Below are 19,616 nucleotides of genomic sequence, written 5' to 3' on the forward strand. Positions count from 1 at the left end.
TGGGCCGCCCGATTGCCCGTCTCGAGCGGAGGAAGAGGGAGTGGCCAGAGCGGAGGCCAAGAGGGTGCTTGTAGCATCTGTGCTCTCTCTGGAAAATTGACAGTTACTGGTCTGGGTGCCTTTTGTGCTCCCAGAGGTGAGCTTAGTTCATTCCACAGTGATCTGGTCTGACCTCAGCCCTCTCTATGCCGGATACTAAACGGCCTACGGGCAGAGCGCCGGTTCATCTGGGACACAGACAAGTAAAAGGTAACTCAACCTAGGGAAACAGATGGCAGCTTTGTCTGGGAAGGGCAATCTGGAAATGCTTCCTAATAGAGGTGGCTACATGAATTAGCCATGGAGACAGAAGGACAGGGTGGTCATCTGTCTAGGTACCTATCACAGCATGGAGCCTCCGGTATATACGGGAGTGTAAGGCGGCTTCCCTGGTGGCTCAGAGGGTAAAGCATCTGCCTGCGACGCGGAACACCCGGGTTCGATTCCTGGGTCGGGAAGATCCCCTGGAGAAGGAAATGGCAATCCACTTCGGCACTCTTGCCAGGAAAATCCCATGGATGGAAGAGCCTGATAGGCTACAGTCCATGGGGTCACAAAGAGTCGGACACGACTGAGTGACTTCACTTTCACTTTCAAACGATGAGGTAAGATGTGGCTGGAGGGATGGACAGTGGCTAGGTTCTTGGAAGTCAACTAGAGTTTGATCGTTCCTCAAGATTAGTTGAGGCCTTTAATCAAAGTAATGCTTATCATATTTACATTGTCCAAAGATCTCTAAGCGGAGTGAATGGATGGAGGCAAGCAAGCTTGGAACTCCTGATACAGTCCAAGCAAAAGAGGATGCTTCACAAACCAGTTTAGCCATTGGTCGGACAGCCGAAGGGGGTATTGATCAAGTATTTATTTGCACTTATCCTACTGTTCTGTCATTGCCTGTTTGTACGTGTCTCCCTCCTAAAGCTGTGAACCCCTTCAAAGGGCAAGAATGCTTTTTATACGTGTCTGAATTCTCTATACCCACCTAGAACAGATGTTGAATAAATGTACTTTGAATTGACCTGAGTGGCATTCTGACCTGCACTCACATTTACTATATTTGGGGGGTCTCCACAGCAGTCCTTTCTATTCCCCATCAGGAAACTCCTGGAGCACCTACTCTGCAAGCTACTGAGGGGGCTATGGACACTGATGAGGGGCAAGAAAAGAAAATTTCGGGGAAAAGATACAGAAGCCAAAGAAGATTTTCGGTGGTTTCTCCACCTGAACCTAGTCTGGCTGACAGGGTGGGCGAGGGAGGGATATGCCCATCACTTACCCTCTTTGCTAGGAAATATCACAACAGCTCCAAGGACAAGATAGGGAATGAACAATGGTCACAGTTTGAGAAACTAATTTTTCCCTGGGGGATCCAGATAGGTTCAACCTGCTGACCTCTCCAGATGTGCCTTAGGCCTAAAGATGTAGACACACCACCACTCCAAGTGATCCTAAAATACTCCAGCCCCTGTATACCAAGCAAAATGACTTGTCATTTTGGGAGAAGTCAGAATAGCCTGGCTGTTATTTAATATAACTTCATGTTGAGGTAAGCAGCCAATGTCTCCTGCAATCTCTGCCCCTTGGTTTCATACCCTTGTGTAACTACTCCGTTTAGGTGTGGCCGGCCTCATGGACTTGCTTCTCACCAAGAGAATAATGCGGAATTAATGGAAAGCCCAGCCAAGATTAGGTTATAAAAGATTGTGGCTTCTGCTTGGAGTATGCACACTCTGTCTTGCATGTTCGCTCTCTCTCTCTCTTTTGAATTAGCTCTCTGGAAGAAGCCACCTGCTATGTGCTGAAGCAGCCTTGTGGAGAGGCCCATGCGGTGGGGACAGAGACTGCCAACAACCGTGCGAGTGAACTGAGAAGCTGATCCCACCCTCCAGTCCTAGCTGGGCCTTCATACGAGAAGGCAGCCCTGTCTGACACCATGACCGCAATTTCATGGGAGACTTTGAATCAGAGAAACTCAGCTACACTGTGCCCAGATTCCTGACCACAGAAACTGTAAAAGAATAAATGTTCATTGTATTAAGCTGTTCTTTTTTGGGAGTAATCTGTTGTGCACCAATAGATAACTCATGCAAGATGTTCTTAACTACCCAAGGGCGATTCAAAAAACAAACCCTTGAAGAACTAGCCAGTCTCACTCCAAAGAAAACACATATTTCACAGGTATGGCCAGGCAGCCTTTGGGTTTCATTTCAATTCAGGCTCTTTGAGTCTTAGCTTTTTCACTATAAAATGGGGACAGAAGGATTTCCTGAGTATGGTTATGTGTTGTAGCATTTACATACAGAGTAGGTACTCAATAAATCTTTTTCTTCTACTTCTCAGCAGTAGACAAAGATCCGCAGCATTCTTGGAATTCTTGGGCTAAGGCAAAGTTAGGCCTGGAGCAGAAGTTCCATGGAGGGGCTGCTACTGTCAGGGGTCCAGAATTGCTGTTTATAATGCAAAGCTGTGGACTTCAGTGGTGGGCCAATATTTAAGAATCCACCTGCCAACACAGGGAACACAGGTTCGATCCCTGGTCTGGGAGCAGCTAAGCCTGTGGGCCACAACAACTGAAGCCCAAGCACCTGGAGCCCAAGCTCTGCAACGAGAGAAGCCACCTCGATAAGAAGCCTGTGCTCCACAATGAAGAGTACCCCCCACTTGCTGCAACCAGAGAAAGCCCTGGTGCAGCAACCAAGACCCAGAGCAACCAAAAAGAAACTAATTAATTAAATACACTTAATACAAAGCTGTGAACCCCACCACTTGCCTGCCTCTTTCTGCCAGCTGACTTGGAATCCACTTACTAGGTTTCAGCAAACATGGTCTCCTTCGCAGTGTCAACTGTAGTTTAACAGAAGTTGAGGGAAAACTCAGTCCTGAGAAATTCTGGCAAGTGAGGCTTGCTCCGAGGAGGTGTATGGCAGGGAGGACTATGCGGTGTGCAGCTGGCCTGTCTCCTGCCCTCCCTCAGAGGAAACCTCGTTTGAGCCTAGCCTAGGGCGTGGGACGTCCTGTCTGAGATTGGTCCCCTCAAGTGCTTGTGCTGGTATGTGTGTTAAGTCACTTCAGTATTGTCTGACTCTGCGATCCCATGGACTGTAGCCCGTCAGGCTCCTCTGTCCATGGGATTCTCCAGATAAGAGTACTGGAGTGGGTTGCCATACCCTCCTTCAGGGGGTCTTCCCAACCCAGGGATCGAACCCGGGTCTCTTAAGTCTCCTGCATTGGCAGGCAGGTTCTTACCACTAGCACCACCTGGAAAGCCCCTCTGCAGCTTATGCACCATTGTCTCCTTCCCTAACGGCTCTGCTTCCTCACTTCTGCTCTGCAGCCAAAACTGTCTTCTCAAAGTCACCCCTGCCACCCCCTTCAGAGAATGGCCCACAGGATGGTTTTCCCACTTCTTAGCTGAATCTGGCATGAGCCTCAGTTTCCTGCACCTTTGCTCCGGGCCAAGACACACCAAGACCCCCTGAGCTACTCCAGGGGGCCACGCTTCCTCCCTGACACCAGCCTTCGAACACGCTGACCTTGCTCCCTGGCACGGATTTTGCCTAGGTAACTCCGATTCTCTGACTGTCTGCACGGCCTCTGTTCCAGGAAGCCTTCCCGACACCCTGGGCTCAGGGTCCGCTGTCCTGTGTGTGCCCTCCTGCCTGGTCCCCCCACCCCAGGGTCCCCATTCCTCTGTTGCTGCTGCCTCTTTTCTTGCCATCCTCTCCTCCCCCAAGATGTGAGCACTTCCAGGGCAGAGCTGTCTTTTTCTTCTTTATAGCTTTTGCACTCCCACCTCCCATCTCCATTTTCATCTCACTAATTTCTCTTCCGTTTGCATCTCACTAATTTCTCTAAGCTGCATGGTCCTCCCCAGTATCCCTCCCGCTGTGGGTTAGGGCCCCTTTCTCGGAGCCCCACAGCAGCTTGTTGTCTTCCCCCTGTCACTGCACTTTGCAAACCCTCTGGGAACTGTCAGACTCCCGCAGCACACAGTGGCTCTGCTAAGGGCACAACTGTGTCTGTTTCACCTCAGTGATCCTGGCACTCAATTTAGTGCCAGGTATGCAACAGACAGCCAGTAGATGTTCATGGAAGAAGTGACCGAAGGCAGGGCAGAAAGAAGGAAAGACAGAGGCTGGGAGGAAGAAAACCTATCTCCATTACCCCTTCCTTCCTTCCTCTCTCTCCCTCCCTCTCTCTCTTTCTTTCTGAGATCAGTGCTGAGAATTGGATTAATCAGAGTCCTTGGTTCATGACACACTTTCATCATTAGCCCATGCATGGCCCTTATGTATTTGCACATGTGTTCATAATATTAAATATGTAGGCATGTGGTATCCAACCCAAAGCACCTGCATCTCCCATGTGCTACTATCCTAGCCCATCTTTCTGCCTCCTTGTCACATAAAACTACTCTTCTGATTGTTCAGTTCAGTTCAGTCACTCAGTTGTGTCTGACTCTTTGCGACCCCATGAATCACAGCATGCAGGCCTCCCTGTCCATCACTAACTCCTGGTGTTTACCGTACCCAAACTCATGTCCATCTAGTTGGTGATGCCATCCAGCCATCTCATCCTCTGTCATCCCTGTCTCCTCCTGCCCCCAATGCCTCCCAACATCAGGGTCTTTTCCAATGAGTCAACTCTTCCCATCATGTGGCCAAAGTACTGGAATTTCATCTTCAGCATAAGTCCTTCCAATGAACACCCAGAACTGATCTCCTTTAGGATGGACTGGTTGGATCTCCTTGAAGTTCAAGTGACTCTCAAGAGTCTTCTCCAACACCAGACTTATCATTTTCTTAGATTATTATTTTTTAAAAAATATCTGTACAGTTAACCCTTGAACAAATCCAGGGGTTAGGGATGCCAATCTCCTCACAGTTTAAAATCTTTATATAACTTCAGAGTTGACCTTCTGTGTCTGAGGTTCTACATTCAGGGGTTCAACCAACCACAGATCTCGTAGAACATATTTATTGAAAACCACTCACACAGAAGTGGACTTGTATGGGTCAAACTCAGGGGTCAACTCTGTGTGTGTGTGTGTGTGTGTGTGTGTGTGTGTGTGTGTGTGTGTGTGAGTGTTCATTTGCTCAGTTGTATTTGACTCTTTGCAACCCCGTGGGCTGTAGCCTGCCAGACTCCTCTGTGGAATTTTCCAGGTGAGAATACTGGAGCGGCTTGCCATTTCCTACTCCAGGAGGTCTTCCCAACCCAGGGATGGAAAGAGAGTCTCTAGCATATCCTGAACTGGCAAGTGGATTCTTCACCAAAGTGCCACCTGGAAAGCCCAGTTTGTGTATATACATATATATATATATGGTAGTGATGGTGGTTCAGTTGCTAAGTCCTGTCCGACCCTTGTGACCCCACGGACTGTAGCCCACCAGGCTCCTCTGTCCATAGAATTCTCCAGGCAAGAATACTGGAGTTGATTGCCACTCCTTCTCCAGGGGATCTTTCTGGTCCAGGAATTGAACCCAGATCTCCTGCATTGCAGGCAGATTTTTTACCAACTGAGCTATGAGGGAAGCCCTTGCTTAAACGTTATTTAGTTTTACTTGTTTTTTGACTATTATCAAAAGATGTTATACTGTATGTAATTTTCTAGGACTTGCTTTTTGAGCGCAACAAGGTTCATCCATAATGATGCACCCAGCTGTAGCGCATTCATTTTCTTGGCTATGGTAGCTTATTGTGTGAATAAACGCAATGTTAAAAAATTACTCATGACCCTTGTTGAAGATGGTAAAGAAGATGCTTTGGTGGGGGTTGGGGGGGTGGGTGGGTGGGTAGTGATATGTGGACTACAGGGGGGTTTCATAGCCAGAGAGGGTATCAGGCTCAACTTGAGTACAACAAGGACAAGTAGGGATTTATAGCCAAGGAGCAATGTGGAGGGTGGGGTCCGTGGATGGAAAATTGCTGGAAGCAAACCCAGAGGTAAGATGGATTCTTGTATTCTTATTAGACTGACTCAACAGGGTCCTTGTTGAAGGCAGACCAGCCTGAGGGATGAGATATTTGATCAGATACTGAGGGTGATCAGATACAAAAGTGTGGGTGGGTTTTGCTAAACTGATTTAGTAAGATTCTTACTCAAACTCTACAGGGACAGAGAGGGAAGCCAAAGACCAGGCCTGGATGAGCAGAGGAGACATTCGAGTTTGGTCAAAAGAAAGCATCTTTGCCAGCAATTTATTTTTCCATGGTCCTTTCAAGGTGTGTTGAGATTGAGTCTAGTTTGGGGGCTATCAGGGACAGTGCTGCTATGAACATTCCCAAACAGTTTCCCTCCTGCATCCATGCTAATGTTTTCTTGGGCCCGTTCGTAGGAGTGGACTTGTTGATGCACTGTCTAGCATGGGCCAGTCCATCCAAAGAAGTTCTAAAAACTGTTTCAATCCTTCACATCAAATGTCATCAGGGAAATGCAAGCCAAAGCAATGAGATGCCACTACAGCTCTATTAAAATGGGCAAAATCCAGAACACTGATGGCACCAGTACTGGCCAGGATATGGAGCAACAGGCACTCTCACACACTGCTGAGGGGAACACAAAATGGTAGAGCCACACTGGAAGACACTTTGGTTCTTTCTTATAAAATGAAAGCACTTTTATGATCATTCATTCATTCATTTCGGTTGCTCAGTTGTGTCCGACTCTTTGAGACTCCATGGACTGCAGCACGCCAGGCCTCCCTATACATCACCAACTCCCAGAGTTTACTCAAACTCCTGCCCACTGAGTCAGTGATGCCATCCAACCATCTCATTCTCTGTTGTCCCCTTCTCCTCCCACCTTCAATCTTTCCCACCATCAGGTCTTTTCAAATGAGTCAGCTATTCGCATCAGGTGGCCGAAGTACTGGAGTTTCAGCTTCAACATCAGTCCTTCCAATGAATATTCAGGACTGATTTTCTTTAGGATGGACTGGTTTGATCTCCTTTCACTCCAAGGGACTCTCAAGAGTCTTCTCCAACATCACTATTCAAAAGCATCCATTCTTCGGAGCTCAGCTTTCCTTATGGTCCAACTCTCACATCCATACGTGACTACTGGAAAAACCATAGCCTTGACTAGATAGACTATTGTTGGCAAAGTAATATCTCTGCTTTTTAATATGCTGTCTAGGTTGGTCACAACTTTCCTTCCAAGGAGTAAGCATCTTTTAATTTCATGGCTGAAATCACTATCTGTAGTGTATCTTTATTTTGGAGCCCCAAATAAAGTCTGCCACTGTTTCCATTGTTTCCCCATCTATTTGCCATGAAGTGATGGGCCCAGATGCCATGATCTCAGTTTTCTGAATGTTGAGCTTCAAGCCAACATTTTCACTCTCCTCTTTAACTTTCATCAAGAGGCTTTTTAGTTCTTCTTCACTTTCTGCCATACTTTAACTATATACAGTTTAGCGATCACACTCCTTGGTATTTACCCAAAGGAATTGAAGTTTTCACACAAAAACTTGCACATGGATGTTTATAACAGCTTTATTCATAATTGCCAAAATTTGGAAGCAACCAAGATGTCCTTTGTAGGTGAACGGATAAATAAACTGTGGTACATTCACACAATGGAATATTAATCAGTCATGTCCGACTCTTTTGCCACCCCATGGACTGTAGCCCATGAAGCTCCTCTGTCCATGGAGTTCTCCAGGCAAGAATACTGGAGTGGGCTGCCATTTCCTTCTCCAGGGAATTTTCCAACCCAGAGCTCAAACCTGGGTCTCCTGCATCGTAGGAAGATTCTTTATTGTCTGAACCACCAGGGAAGCCATATTAGTTAGTACTAAGAAGAAACGAATTCTCAAGGCATGAAAAGACATGGAGGAAACTCAAATTTATATTTCTTACAATGTGAAAGAAGTCAGTCTGAAAAGGCTACATATAGTATGATTTCAACTATATGACAATCTGGAAAAGATAAAAGAGGATGGAGACAGTAAAAAGTCACTGTTAGCCAGTGGTTAAGAGGGAGGGATGAATAGGTGGAGCACAGATTTTTAGAGCAGTGAAACTACTCTGTGTGATGCTATCATGGTGGATAAGGGTCATTAGACATTTGTCAAAACCCACAGGATGTACACCAAAAGTGACCGTAAGACAAACTACAGACTTTGGGTGCCAATGATATGTCAATGTAGGTTCATCACTGTAACAAATGTACCACTCTGGTGGGGAATGCTGATAATGGCGGAGGCTTTGCATGTGTTACGGCAGGAAGTGTGTGAAAAATCTCTGTATCTTCCACTCCGTTCTTCTGTGTACTCTAAAAATACAGTCTATTTTTCAAAACTGTCAGTCCAGCCACAAAACATGGAGGGTCAAATGCACTGAAAATAATTTGCATCATTTACAGTTTACCACAATGATTGACCTAGGGATCCCCAACACTATTCCCTTAGACTCCTTTGCATACAAGTGATTTGCATACTGACATAGTTGCAGGCCTCAGGTTATTCCATTCCCCTTCTCGTCACTGTTTCTGTCCTAGATAAGCAGAGCTACTGGTACCCAGAGGACTGAGCGCCCCAGGACTCTGGGATACACCGTAGTTAATCTATAGCAAGAAAGTAGGTGTGACTCAGTGACAGAGACACCCAAATTCATTCAGTGCACGCTGAACTTGGTGCAGGATAAGACACTAAGGACACGCACAAGCATGCACAGGGACACCTACGCCCAGAGTCCTGGACCCTGGTACACTGGGATCAGGTGGCAGACAGAGGACAGATCAGAGCAGGCTCACACCACAGGGTTTTAGCCTTGTAATCAATTTCTGTAATCCTCATGTTTATATAAAATGGTAGACTTGTCTACCCCATAGACTTGTAAGGATTAAAGGAGGTGCTGTCTATAAGGGCTTGGCAAATGTTTTGTTCTTCATATTGTGATCTTGCATGAGTTACCAAATGCCTGGAAAATGGAACTAATAAGTGTACCTTTATTTAGGGGACTTCCCAGGTGGTCCAGCGGTTAAGATTTTGCCTTGCAATGCAAGGGGTGTAGGTTGGATCCCTGATTGGGGAATTAAGATCCCACATGACTGTAGCCAAAAAAAACAAAACATAAGCAGAAGCAATATTGTAACAAGTTCAAGAAAGACTTTTTTTAAAAGTACCTTTCTTTAGTGGCATTTCTCACATTGAAATACTGAGCAGTTGAACCACCTCTCCAAGCCCGAGAAGTTCCCTTCCACATGAATTCAAGCAACTCTGCTTCCTACAGGTGAACAAAAAGCCCAGTGCCCATCAGACTTCCTTGGCAGTCCAATGGTTAGGACTGCACTGCCACTGCCGAAGACACAGGTTCCATCCCTGGTCAGGGAACTAAGATGGCACATGCCAGGCTGTGTGGCAAAGAAAATGCCCAGTTCCCAGTCATCGCTCTCAAATCTCTTGCAAATGCTCATTGCATTTTGTTTTTGGTAAAATCAAGCAAATAAAACCCCTTCATGTCCTAGCCTCCCTTGCCCTGGATGCGGCTGTGATCTGGATTTTGCCAGACAAACATACTAGTCCGATTCAGAAGTTCGTTCCTCTAGAACAGTCTCTAGGCGTACAGAATCCCCTCTGGCTGGTACTTCTGGGAAAGTAGAGGAAGCTCTTTTCTGGAATCGGAGTGAGAGTGGCAGCTTCCTCTTCTCATTTGTGGCAGAAACTCCCTTACCAGACCAGAATAATTCTGTCGACAGAATTATTTTCCTGAAAGTTCCATCCGGAGTCTAGTTTTCAACAATCCCAATGATTCCATAAGCCATTTATTCTGCTTCACTAAGTCCCCACCTGCATGAAACAGGTGGAGTGGATTCTACTGTTGGCAACCAAGAAGTCCTTCTGTTACCTTCCCTTTCCCAGTCTTCCTGACGGCTTGGCTATTCACACCCTTCCTCCTGGGTTTTCAAAGCTGGAACCAGCTATTCCAAAAAAAGAGCAAAGACGGTGGAGAATTCAATTTTGATGGAAGCATTGGCAGCCCCCAATGCTGCCCCCATTTTGATGGCAACATCCAGCCCCCAAGGATGCCATCAGCTGTGGTACCCACTCCTACATCAATGATCAGTGCTGTCAATGGCAGCTCAGTAGATTGGGTTTGGGGTGTGATTCCAGCTGTATTTCTGAGCCCTGCATTTGTTGTTGATTTTGTTGTTCCTGCCTTTTTTTTTTTTTTTTCCTGGATCTTGCTCTCTAGCCTTCCAAGTCATTCTGTGATTTCCCAATTTTCTTTCTTCTTAAATCTAGTCATAGAGTGAATTACACTGATTGGGTTTTGAATGTGGAACTAGCTTTGCATTCCTGGGATTAGATCCCACCTGGCTGTGATATATTGTCCTTTTACTACATGGCTGGATTTCCATTAGTGTCTGTATTCATGAGGATACTGTCTGTGCTTTTCTTGCAATATTTTTGTCTTGCTTTGACACCAAACTAAAACTGGATTTCGAGAACGAGTTAACAAATTGCACTAAAAAGGAAAAAGAAAAAGAAAGAAAAGGGTGAGTTAACAACATTCTTCTTTCTTCTAAGAAAAAATAAATATAGAAGTTATAATATTTCTCCTTAAATGTGTTGCGGAAATCATCAGTGAAATAGTCTGGCCCTGGAGTTTTCTTTACGGGGAGAATTTTAAACAGAAATTTAATTATTTTAAAATAGATACAGAGCTATTGTGTTTGTGTCTTTTTAAATGAACTATAGTAGTTTATATCTTTCAAGACATTTGTCATGTTAGGTAATTGTTGACTATATTGGCATTGAGTTCATAATTTTTCCTTATTATCTTTTTATTACATGAGAATTTCTGTAGTGATGTCAGCTTTCTTGTTTCTGATACTGGTATTTTGGGCCTTTTCTCTCTTATTTTGCTTGTTCAGTTTGGCTAGCAGTTTATCAATTTTATTGATGGTCTCAAATAATCAACTTTTGTTTTCATTTATTTTCTCTGTGCTTTTTTTGGCTCTCTTTCCATTCTTGTGCTTACTTTTGGCATCCATTTGCTCTTTCCCTTAAGGTGGAAAGCGGAGAGCATTTATTTTAGACCATTTTTCTAGTCTAATATAGGCCTTTAGTGCCATACATTGTTTTCTAAATACTGTATCTCACACATTTTGCAACACAGCATTTTTATTTACATTCGGTTCAAAAACATTGTAAATTAATTTTTTTTTCTTTTTGATGCATAGTTTACTTAGAATTTAGTTATTTTGTTTCCAAATATTTGAAGATTTTCCAGACATTACAGTATTGATTCCTAACAATTCTATGTGGTCATTCTTCCTATAACTTGAATAGTTTTAAATTTACTGAAATTTACTTTATGGCTCAGAATACAGTTGAGCTTTATAAATGTTTTGAGTGCCCTTGAAAAGAATGTGTATTCTGCTACTATCGCGTGAACCGCTCTGGAAATACCAATGACATCAGGTTAGCCGTGTTATTCAAGTCTTCTATAAAATCTTACTGATTTTCTGTTCATCTGTTCTGTCAATCATTAAGAGAGGGTATATAAGTATACTTGTGAATCTGTCTGCACCTTCTTACAGTTCTATCTCTTTTTGTTTCATGTGTTTTGAAGCCTTGTTTTAGGTGCATATACTTTTGGGGTGTCATGTTCGTTTATGAACTGACTCTCTTCGTGCCTGCTCATACTCACTGCTCTGAAATCTCTTTTGTTTGCTATTGTTAAATATGATTTCACTTCTTTTTAAAATTAGTGTTAGCATAGTATATCTTTTCTATCCTTTTACTTTTAACCTGTATGGGTCTTATAGTACAGGTCTGATGGTGGTGAGTTCTTAAAGCTTTTGTCTATTTGAAAAAGCCTTGTTTATCCTCACTTTTGAAAGCTTTCTTCTTAGTAAGGAGTTTTAGGTTGATGGATTTTTTGCTTTTCTTCCATTGCTTTAAAGATGTTGCTGCATGGTCTTTTATATTAAATTGTTTCTGACAAAAAAAAAAAAGTCTGCTGTTATCCTCTTTGTTCCTCCGTATGTAATATGTTCGCTCCTTTTCCCTGGCTACTTTCAAGTATTTTTCTTTATCAGTGGTTTTAATCAATTCAATTATGATGTGCCTTGGTGTAGTTTTCTTTATGTGTCTTATGTTTGAGTTTCTTTCAACTTTTTAGAGTTGTGGATTTAAAGTTTTCTTTATATTGAGAAATATGGAGGCCCTTATTTCTTCAAATATTTTTCTGCCCCATTTCCTTCAGGGACCCCTGCTCTACCTGCACAGGCTGCCTGAAATTGCCCCACAGCTCGCTGTTATTCCATTTAGATTTTTCATCGGTTTTTTCTCTGTGCTTCATTTTCAACTGCTTCTATGTCTTCAGTTTCACTAACTTTTCCTTCTACTACGTCTGATCTGCAGTTAACCCCACTCAGTGTATTTCCATCTCATACATTGTAGATTTGTTTCTAGAAATTCAGCCTGGATGTGGACACAGTGGGGGAAAGGGATGGTGGGACAAATTGAGAGAGTAACATGGACACATATACAGTTGTTGTTGTTCAGTCACCAAGTCATGTCCACTCTTTGTGACCCTGTGGACTGCAGCATGCCAGGCCTCCCCGTCCCTCACCATCTCCCTGAGCTTGTCCAAGTTCATGTTCATTGAATCAGTGATGCCATCCAGCCATCTCATCCTCTGTTGCCCTCTTCTCCTTCTGCCTTCAATCTTTCCCAGCACCAGGATCTTTTCCAATGAGTCAGCTCTTCACATCAGGTGGTCAAAGTATCAGAGCTTCAGTTTCAGCGTTAGTCCCTCCAGTGAGTATTCAGGGTTGATTTCCTTTAAGATTGGCTGGCTTGATCTCCTTGCTGTCCCAGGGAGTCTCAAGAGTCTTCTCCAGCACCACAGTTCAAAAGCATTAGTTCTTCAGGGCTCTGCCATCTTTTTGGTCCAACTCTCACATCTGTACATGACTACTGAAAAGACTATAGCCTTGACTATATGGATCTTTGTCAGCAAAGTGATGACTCTATTTTTGGATACACTGCCTAAGTTTTTCATAGCTTTCCTTCTAAGAAGCAATCGTCTTCTCATTTCAGGGCTGTGGTCATTATCTGCATTGATTTTAGAGCCCAAGAAGAGGAAATCCGTCACTGCTTCCACCCTTTCCCCTTCTATTTGCCATTAAGTGATGTGACCAGATGCCATGATTTTAGTTTTCTTAATATTGAGTTTTATCTGTCATTTTTACTCTCCTCTCCCACCCTGATCAAGAGGCCTCTTTTCTCTCTGCCATTATAGTGGTATCATGTGTAAAATAGATAGCTACATGTGAAATAGATAGCTACATGTGTAAAACAGATACACTACATCTGCCTCTTGAGAAACCTATATGCAGATCAGGAAGCAACAGTTAGAACTGGACATGGAACAGCAGACTGGTTCCAAATAGGAAAAGGAGTACACTGAGGCTGTATATTGTCACCCTGCTTATTTAACTTCTATGCAGACAGAGTACATCATGAGAAACGCTGGGCTGGAAGAGGCACAAGCTGGAATCAAGATTGCCAGGAGAAATATCAATAACCTCAGATATGCAGATGACACCACCCTTATGGCAGAAAGTGAAGAGGAACTAAAAAGCCTCTTGATGAAAGTGAAAGAGGAGAGTGAAAAAGTTGGCTTAAAGCTCAACATTCAGAAAATGAAGATCATGGCATCTGGTCCCATCACTTCATGGTAGATAGACGGGGAAACAGTGGAAACAGTGTCAGACTTTATTTTTGGGGGCTCCAAAATCACTGCAGATGGTGACTGCAGCCATGAAATTAAAAGACACTCACTCCTTGGAAGAAAGGTTATGACCAACCTAGATAGCATATTCAAAAGCAGAGATATTACTTTGCCAACAAAGGTCCGTCTAGTCAAGGCTTTGGTTTTTCCAGGTTATGTATGGATGTGAGAGTTGGACTGTGAAGAAAGCTGAGCACTGAAGAATTGATGCTTTTGAACTGTGGTGTTGGAGAAGACTCTTGAGAGTCCCTTGGACTGCAAGGAGATCCAACCAGTCCATCCTAAAGGAGATCAGCCCTGGGTATTCATTGGAAGGACTGATGTTGAAGCTGAAACTCCAATACTTTGGCCACTTGATGCGAAGAGCTGACTCATTGGAAAAGAACCTGATTCTGGGAGGGATTGGGGGCAGGAGGAAAAGGGGACGACAGAGGATGAGATGGCTCGATGGCATCACTGACTCGATGGATGCGAGTCTGAGTGAACTCCAGGATTTGGTGATGGACAGGGAGGCCTGGTGGGCTGTGATTCATGGGGTCGCAAAGAGTCGGACACGACTGAGCGACTGAACTGAGCTGAACTGAACCATGTGTAAAATAGATAGCTAGAGGAAAGCTGCTGCCTAGCACAGGGAGCTCAGCTCAGTGCTCTGTGTTGACCTAGCGAGGTGGGATGGGGTGGGGTGGGAGAGAGGTTCAAGAGAGAAGGAATAGGCACAGGTGTAGCTACTTCACTTTGTTGCACAGCAGAAACTAACACAACACTGTAAAGCAATTACACTCCAATAAAAAAGAGAAATTCAACCCGATCCTTTTTTATATCTCCCATGTCTTTATTTAACATATTCAATCCTTCCTCTAGAATCTTGAACATATGGAATACAGTCATACTTTTCAAAATGTCCTTATCTACTACTTCTGTTATCTGGGTCATTTCTGGGTTAGTTTCAGTGGATTGATTTTTCTCCTCCTTTTGGGTTATGGGATTGTAGGTACCTGCTTCTTGGCATGCCTGGTGATTTTTTTCCCACTGTGGAGCAAGACCCTTTTTGCATTCTGCCTGATGTCCACTCTGGCTAGTGGGGAGAGGTGTTATTTCTAGTCTTAGGTGAGCTCCAGGGATTGTTCCCTTTAGTTTTGTTGGTATTACTTCCCACGCCTTAGAGAGTTTCCTCTTATGTCTGCTCTGACCTGTGCTCAGCTGCGTCTTTGGGGGGCACCTTTTGAAAATCTCCTTGGTTCTCTCTCTGTGTAGCTCTCTCCTTTCCAGTATGCTTCCCTGAAAATTTTAGTTGCCTTGGCCTTCTTGCTCTCAGCTCCATATTCCCAAACCAAGGAAATCACTAAGCTCTGCCAGGCTTCCCCTTTTTTTGCACCATGACCTGGAAGCTCCCATATCTCAGAGATTACTGGCCTTCACTGCCCATCATCTACTATCTTAAAAACCACAGTTTTATATATTTCATATCCTTTTTAGTTCTTTCGGGTATGAACACATCCAGCCTCTGTTGTTCCCTCTTGGCTGGAAGCAGAAGTCTTCCTCTTGTACTCCTTTTGTACACAGCCAGAGTAATTTTCTGATGTTTACAATAGGGAACACTGGATGAAACACTGCCTTCATGATTAATGTGAAGATCAAATGAGAGAACACACATGTATTCTCAGAATAGTGTCAGCACTGAACAAGTGTTCAGTTAGTGTTGATGTACTTGTCAGCTTTTGCTGTGTCAACAAACAACCTCCACACCTCAGTGGCTTACAATAACAAACACATCTAGCTCACGGGTGTTCTGGTCTACTGGTCTTTATCTGGCATGACTCGGCTGTGCTTAGCTCCCCTTGAGCACCAAGCTTTCTTATTCTCGGAGGCAGACTGACAGTAGCATCATCTAAGAAGACAAGAATATGAGACCAAATAAATCATGAGATGCATTTAATGTTTCTGCTCTGATGTGGTGCCTGTTGCATCTTCTCACATTCGATTGGCTATCCTAAAGTCAATGGGTTACCATTATACTCCATCCTCGGAGAGTTCTGGCAAAGAAGAGAGGTATGATTCTCTTACAGAAGAGGGAGCTGATGGTGATGGTGGTGGAAATTGTTCAGTCGTGTCTGACTGTTTGTGACCCTATGGACTGTAGCCTTTCAGGCTCCTCTGTCCATTGAATTCTCCAGGCAAGAATACTGGAGTGGGTAGCTATTTCCTTCTCCAGGGGGTCTTCCCCTCCCAGGGATCAAACCTGGGTCTCCTGCCTTGCAGGCAGATTCTTTACCATCTAAGCCACCAGGGAAGCCCGAAGGAGCTGATACTTGGGAACAAAACATAATTTACAATAGCTGGTGATTGTTATGAACATCTGCAAGTAAGTTTCTCTGCATATTTTTGCTCAAAGCAATACTTTGTGAAGAGGACTGGGGTGAACACATCTCTGACCATTAGCAATTCCTTTCTCCTAGGTACATACCTGTCCTCTGACTCATTTGCGATTGCCCAGTGGACTCTGATTACTGCATTCAAAGTGGGCTCAAAGGCATTGAGACAGATGGACAGTGAGAACTGGCAGCGCAAGGACAAACAGTATTAGTGGTCTGGGCATTGGCTGGGTAACTGAATGACTTTCTTCAGTCTTCCATGCACCACTTCTGTCTTAGGCATCCAAACCTTTATCCCTTATCTTCAGTGCAGGAAACAAGGCTGATGAATCTCATCAAGTCAGTCCATCCTTGCAGGATGCCAGGCACTTCCCTTCTTCATGAAAGAAACTCTTCCACCCACCTCAGCTTGAGCAGTTCTCTCCTCCCCCAAACTCCAAGAGCCTTTATTTCAGGGCCTTTCACTTGGCAATGACTTACAGGCAGTTTTGCAACAGGTCTTAAGTTTAACTTCTATTTAACTACCATATGGTTTGAAGACAAAGGAACTCGGATTTTCTAAGGGCCTAACTTTTGCCAGGTCCCTTACGTGGAGCAGCTATTCTACACCTTGTGATGACCTCACCAGGTTGCTCTGTTTCACAGGTGAGGAAATAGACGTACAGAGAAGTTAAGTGCCTGTTTAAAGTCACAAAGCTAATAAGTGGCAGAGCTGGGGTTTGAACTCAGGTCTGTGTGTGCTTTGGGTTAAAATTATTTATTTTTGTTTTATAATAATTATTTTGGCCCCTTAGTGGGATTTTTTTGTTCCTGGAAAACAAGGGCTGCATCTTATGCTTCTTTGGTTCATCCATAAAGATCAATACAGAGACTGAGCACTGCACAGGTTCTTAAAAACATTACTAAGTGTACTTATAAAGAGAGAAGCAGGGCTGCCCTGGTGGCTCATAGTGGTAAAGAACCTGCCTGCCAGTGCAGAAGACATGGTTGGATCGCTAATCCGGGAAGATCCCACATGCCTTGGAGCAACTAAGCCTGTGTGCCCCACTTACTAAGCCTGTGCCCTAGGACCCGCAGGCCACAACTATTGAAGCCCATACTCTATAACCTGTGCTCCAAAACAAGAGGAACCACCGTAGTGAGAAGCCCAGATACCACAACTAGAGAGCAGCCCCAACTCGCCGCAGCTACAGCAAGTCCTGCACAGCAACAAAGACCCAGCCCAGACAAAGAGAACTAAATTTAAAAAGAAAAAAAAAAAAAATTTTTTTTTTTAAAGGGCAAAGCTAATGACTCAGTGCTCCTTGAATCCTGAAAAACATACCAGGTGTGGTTCAGGAGAAAGTATTTCTCCTTTCTGCTCTCATCCCTTGGTGGTCTAATCCTCATTGCTGGCTGAGGGCATTGTGGGGATGAGAGGATATGGTAAATAAGGCTTTGTCAGGGCACAGAAGGAAATCCACGAAGCTGTGGAGGTAGAGGGAAAAGCACATTTACTGTGTGTCTCTGTGCTGGGTTTTCACCATTTATTATCTCATCAAAGGCACATAATATCTTACGGGGTCAGATTTCTTAACTCCATTTAACAGCCAAGGGAAAAGAGAAAGTGAAACTCGCTCAGTCGTGTCCGACTCTTTGCAACCCATGCACTATACAGTCCATGGAATTCTCCAGGCCAGAATACTGGAGTGGGTAGCCTTTCCCTTCTCCAGGGGATCTTCCCAACCCAGGGATCTAACCCAGGTCTCCCACATTGCAGGCAGATTCTTTACCAGCTAAGTATCAGACAGTAATAAATAAGTTGGAATCTCAATACAGATCTGACTGACTTCAAAGCTCCGATGGTTGCCTCTACACCCCACTACTGACATGGATAGCACCCCCTCCGTTGAGAGAAAGCCAGGTCAAGCCATCACTGAGGCTGGCTGGCCTTGAGCACATGGGGATTAAATAACTGAGAATATATTCCACCCACACAACTAAAAGTTACCTGCTTCACACTACCTGATCCATTGCCACTGGAGGCTTTTTATCAGCTATTACCTGGGTGGTAGTCAAGCAGTTCATCTTTTTCATTGAATCATCTCATTATGTTCTTGACATAGTCTCTCATTCTCTCTGAAAATAAAACGGTTTAAGATGAAAACTGCAATTACAGTGCCATCTATTAAAAGGACCTGGGATTCCTGCAGCGTTTAAAAGAATATGTAATTGCCGATTAAAGAAAAGCATGGTATTGGTCCAAACGATTGATTCAAAGCAAATTTGGAGGAATTTTCTGTGCACCATCATGGACAGGCTCACACCCTTTCTCCTGGAGCCAAAGTGATCTGTGTGTGGCTCAGAGAGGTTAATAACTTGTCCAAGGTCACACAGCTAGCATTCTTCTGACATAGGAGGATATACATTTGAAATGTATTATCCAGGGACTTGACACAGACTAGAGTATGTAAGATTCTCGATGGGTTCAGACGATTTCATGGGTAATGGTGGGCTTCCTTGGTTCCAGTATTTATCATCTTGTCCCTGGACTTTGGCAATTTATTTATTCATTATTTAATATTCATTTATTTGGGTGTGCCAGGTCTCAGTTGTGGCACGTGGGATCTTTGATCTTTATAGCAGCATGCAGGATCTGTAGCTGTGGCATGCAGACTCTTAATTGTGACATGTGAGATCTAGTTCCCCAACCAGGGCTTGAACTCAAGGCCCTGCATTGGCAGCACAGAGTCTTAGCCACTGGGCCACCAGGAAGGTCTCTTAGCAGCTAGTTTAGGCTCCTCTCACTCACCTCACTCCCTTCCCACAATGTTCTCCAAATAACACCCTGAGAGACTGTGGCAATCATTATTGGTTGCCCAACAAAACGGCTCCCCCATCCTTTTGGCATTACCAGAATGATTGATAGTTTTAATTCAGTAACAATATATCCAGGGAGCAATCTTTATAGGTTTCAGCCTCTCCTTGCAACTACACACATAAATAAATAAGTCTTGTGTTTTACTTCAGAGAAGGCAATGGCACCCCACTCCAGTACTCTTGCCTGGAAAACCCCATGGACGGAGGAACCTGGTGGGCTGCAGTCCATGGGGTCGCTAAGAGTCGGATGCGACTGAGCATCTTCACTTTCACTTTTCACTTTCATGCATTGAAGAAGGAAATGGCAACCCACTCCAGTGTTCTTGCCTGGAGAATCCCAGGGATGGCAGAGCCTGGTGGGCTGCCGTTTATGGGGTTGCACAGTCAGAGATGACTGAAGCCACTTAGCAGCAGCACCAACAGTGTTTTACTTAGTAGATTTGGTTTGCTATGAATACAAGGATTCTGAAACTATTTTCTATGTTTTTAGATCTGAACAAATACATGAACATACTAATATTGGGAATCAGAGTTCTCACTATGGAAGAAACAAACCTGAAATGGAGTAAAGCAAGCAAAGCCCCACAGAGTTTG

Source organism: Ovis aries, chromosome 1, assembly GCF_016772045.2.
Source record: "Ovis aries strain OAR_USU_Benz2616 breed Rambouillet chromosome 1, ARS-UI_Ramb_v3.0, whole genome shotgun sequence".
Lineage (NCBI taxonomy): Eukaryota > Metazoa > Chordata > Mammalia > Artiodactyla > Bovidae > Ovis > Ovis aries.